The following is a 4654-nucleotide window of genomic DNA, read 5'->3' as shown; positions in this document are numbered from 1 at the left end:
AAAAAAAAAGTTTTCCGGAAAACTACCTTGGGAAACTAGAGGTACAACCTCAGAAAGGAGAGAAACCCGCACGTGCATTTGCCTGTGAAGTTCCTGCTTTCCAGGGCTCTGCAGCTTCTCAGAATCCACACTCCTGGAGCTGGAGCTGTTCGGAGCAGCTGGAGGCTACCTACAGGGGAAGGCAGGCTGCCCAGGAAGCAATCGGGGGAGCTCCCTTTCCCTCCCTTTGCAGGCTCCAGATTAGTCTCAGTGTGGATCACCGGCCTCAGGCTATGCTGCCCCCTGCAAGTTTTCCACCTGCTTTTCACCCACATTGTTCAGTTCCACGAGGCAAACACCCTCAATCCCAGTGTTCGAAAGAGAATCCAGCAGAGTCCCTGCTTTCCTCCTGTGTTTACCATAAAGTAGAAGAGAAAAATTTCAAGACAGTTTTAAGTGGATTTTAAAACAGGCAAATAATTATTCCTTTGATAAAATGAAGAAGCCAGCAAACTATTATTTCGACATTAACAAACTGTTATATAAAACCACTAATGAAGGTCGGGCGCGGTGGCTCACGCCTGTAATCTCAGCACTTTGGGAGGGCGAGGCGGGCGGATCACCTAAGGTTAGGAGTTCGAGACCAGCCTGACCAACATGGAGAAACCTCGTCTCTAAAAGTACAAAATTAGCCAGGCGTGGTGGCGCATGCCTGTAATCCCAGCTACTCAGGAGGCTGAGGCAGGAGAATCGCTTGAACCTGGGAGGCGGAAGTTGCCGTGAGCTGAGATCACACCATTGCACTCCAGCCTGGGCAACAAGAGCAACACGGTGAAACTCTGTCTCTACTAAAATACAAAAAATTAGCTGGGCGTGGCAGTGTGCGCCTGTAGTCCCAGCTACTCGGGAGGCTGAGACAGGAGAATTGCTTGAACCCCGGAGGCAGAGGTTGCAGTGAGTTGAGATCGCGCCACTGCACTCCAGCCTGGGCGACAGAGCGAGACTCCGTCTCCAAAAAAAAAAAAAAAAAAAAAAAAAAAACTAATGAAATATGAACTCTCTTCTGCTTCAGCAGCTCCCTGACCTTCACAGTTGATGGTTGTCACCAGGTGCTCTGTGTCAGGAGATGTACATGTGCAGTTTAGCCATTGAAAATTCTCTCTTAAATCGGGCGCGGTGGCTGCGCTAGGGGGACTCCAGTCCACCGGTCCCGAAGTCGCCCCGGACAGGCCTGGGTCCCGTCACAGCAGGTTCCTGTCCAGCACCTTGCTCCACAGTCTCGGGACATCCCCCCAGCACTCACCATTTCCTGGCTTCTGAGGTGTCTATGGTTCTCCTTACGTCTTTCGTGTTCATTGCAAGTCACAGCTGGAAAGAAGCTGCAGCGAAGCCACCTCTGGTGCTACTCAGAGCAGCATAGACCTGACACCCACTGTGGGCGGGTGAAAGGAACGCCCCGCAGTTTTGTGGAGCTTTGCGGCCTCCTCCCAGAGCCGCGCCTGATTGGACAATTTGCACAGCCACACACCCCCGCCCCTCCTGATTGGACAGTGCCACGGGCCCCGCCTTCTGGGAGGCGGAGTGAGAGGAGAATTTAACACCTGGCTGAGTGGAGCTTGAATGAAAGGTTCTAGGCCCGACATGTGGCTCACACCTCTACAATCCCAGGACTTGGGGAGGGCTGGAAAGGAGAACTGCTTGAGGCCAGGAGTTCAAGACCAGCTTGAGCAACGTAGTGAGACCTCATCTCTAAAAAAAAAAAAGAAAAAAAAATTAGCCCAGCCTGGTGGCCCTGCAACTATAGTCCCAGCTACTTAGGAGGCTGAGTAAAGAGGATTGCTTGAACCTTGAAGGTAGAGGCTGCAGTTAGCTATGATCAGCGCACTGCACTCCAGCCTAGGTGACAGAGTAACACCCTGTCTCGAAAAAAAAAAAAAAAGAAAGAAAAGAAAAGAAAAATATAGATTCTAGCCACAGCTGGATTTCCTCCTTGCACTGCAGCCTGGCCCCCACCCTGGGGATACTGGTATTTCAGAACATGTTTCAGGCTTTCCAGAGCTGACACTGTTGTCTTCCTGTACTCAGTGGGCCCTTCTTTCAGGGGAGGTGGGGGTGGGGGGAGGGGGTTTGAGGTGGGGAGGTTGTCTGCCTTGAGGTCTAGTCAGGCCAACACTGGAAGAGGAGAGAGGCCTGATGTCGTCAGAGATTATAAATTTGGGATGAGGGATAGCCAAAGATTTTTCATACTTTATCTCTCAGTCTACTCATCTTCACTCAAGAAAACAACACGCCAACAACAGAATAAAACTAAGTGCATGGAAAAGCTGGAATTATATGGCAGCTATATATATATACACATATATATACATATATGTGTATATATAAGTGTGTGTGTGTATATATATATATATATATATATTTTTTTTTTTTTGAAACGGAGTCTCGCTCTGTCACCCAGCTGGAGTTCAGTGGCACAATCTCAGTTCACTGCAACCTCCATCTTCCGGGTTCAAGCGATTCTCCTGCCTCGGCCTCCTGAGTAGCTGGGATTACAGGCGTGCGCCACCACGCCCGGCTAATTTTTGTATTTTTAGTAGAGACGGGGTTTCACCATGTTGGTCAGGCTGGTCTCGAACTCCTGACTTCGTGATCCGCCCGCCTCGGCCTCCCAAAGTGCTGGGATTACAGGCGTGAGCCACCGCGCCCAGCCGGCAGCAATATTTTATAAAAGAATCAAAAGAAAAGTAAAGCAAACATTTGAAGTAGTTCAGATAAGCAGCCTGCTTCATGCACAGTTCACAAGGAAAACCCTCCGTCAGAAGGTAAATGATATTTCCAAGCTTGGAAGCCAAACTGTGACTGCTGAAATGGAGCCCCCCAGGGCGGGTCAGTCCCAGATGATGAGGCAGAGAAAATTAAGGATTTATCTGGGAGTTTGAAATGCCCTTCTGTCCCCTCCTCAGTTTAGAAATTATTCTCTCCTTTAAGACCTTCATTTTCACCAACAGGAAGCTCTCGACTTGAGTCAGTTTAAGCTAAATTTACCGTTAAATTCATAAACCCGCAGGGCGCGGTGGCTCACGCCTGTAATCCCGGCACTTTGGGAAGCCGAGGCGGACGGATCACGAGGTCAGGAGATCGAGACAATCCTGGCTAACACGGTGAAACCCCGTCTCTACTAAAAATACAAAAAATTAGCCGGGCGTGGTGGCAGGCGCTTGTAGTCCCAGCTACTTGGGAGGTTGAGGCAGGAGAATGGCATGAACCCAGGCGGGAGGCGGAGCTTGCAGTGAGCCGAGATTGCGCCACTGCACTCCAGCCCGGACGACAGAGCGAGACTCCGTCTCAAAAAAATAAATAAATAAATAAAATAAAATAAAACAATAAATAAAAATTCATAAACCCTTTCTCCAGGAGGCATCCCAAATGGGTCTTGCTCTAATTCTGACCTTCACAGATTTTCTTTTTCTTTTTCTTTCTTTCTTTTTTTTTTTGAGACAGTCTAGCCCTGTCGCCCAGGCTGGAGTGCAGTGGCGCAATCTCGGCTCACTGCAAGCTCCGCCTCCCGGGTTCACGCCATTCTCCTGCCTCAGCCTCCCGAGTAGCTGGGACTATAGGCACCCGCCACCACACCCGACTAATTTTTTGTATTTTTAGTAGAGACGGGGTTTCTCCGTGTTAGCCAGGATGGTCTTGATTTCCTGACCTCGTGATCCGCCCGCGTCGGCCTCCCAAAGTGCTGGGATTATAGGCGTGAGCCACCGCTCCCGCCGTAAAGATTTTTAAATAATAAAAACAGGGGTCTGGGGTGGGGGGATGTGGGAGGGATAGCATTAGGAGATATACCTAATGTAAATGACGAGTTAATGGGTACAGCACACCAACATGGCGCATGTATACATATGTAACAAACCTGCACATTGTGCGCATGTATCCTAGAACTTAAAGTTTAATAAATAAAAATTAAAAAAAAACAACAAAACAGGGGTATTCTTGTGTTGACCAAGTTGGTCTTTAACTCTTTACTTTAAGGGATCCTCCAGTCTCGGCCTCCCAAAGTGCTAGGATTACAGGCATGAATCACCGCACCCCGCCTGTGTTCAGGTCACAATCTCTTCTAGCTTGGATAAAGGGAAAGAAATAAAGGGGGAGAGGGCATGGTTTCATCAATGGAGATTCTCTGCAGATGCAAATTCCCCCCCTCCAAAGACAGCTTTGCCAGTCCACTTTTTTTTGCGGCCGAGCCACAGCCATTTCAAAATCTGTCAAATAAATATATTTTGGCGTAAAATATTTTAATTTCCTTCACCTCCACTGGACTCTGAGTCTGGAATTTCCTGTGCAAGACAAAGGAGCAGGGACAGCCCATTGAGTGAGGAAGACAACGGTACCCCCTCTAGCAATTCGGAGCAAATTTGGCTGAAATGCAAATACCCAAAGAGCAAGACGCAGGGAGGGAGCTCGCTTAGATAATCTGTGGTTGGAACAGGTCATTTCGGTTCTGCCGGGCCTTGTTACCCAGGGCTTCCGCTGTCACTCAGGACCGATGGGACGGGGACTGGAGCCTCATCCAATCAGGGGCGCTGGGGCGGGGTCCTGCCAACTGTCCATCCGGGGAAGGGGAGGCCGCATTCCCGCTTTCCTGACTCCCAGGCGTCTTGCACCAAGGGGAGAT

This window comes from Pan paniscus, chromosome 20, assembly GCF_029289425.2.
Source record: "Pan paniscus chromosome 20, NHGRI_mPanPan1-v2.0_pri, whole genome shotgun sequence".
Classification (NCBI taxonomy): Eukaryota; Metazoa; Chordata; class Mammalia; order Primates; family Hominidae; genus Pan; species Pan paniscus.
This window is presented reverse-complemented; position numbering follows the sequence as displayed.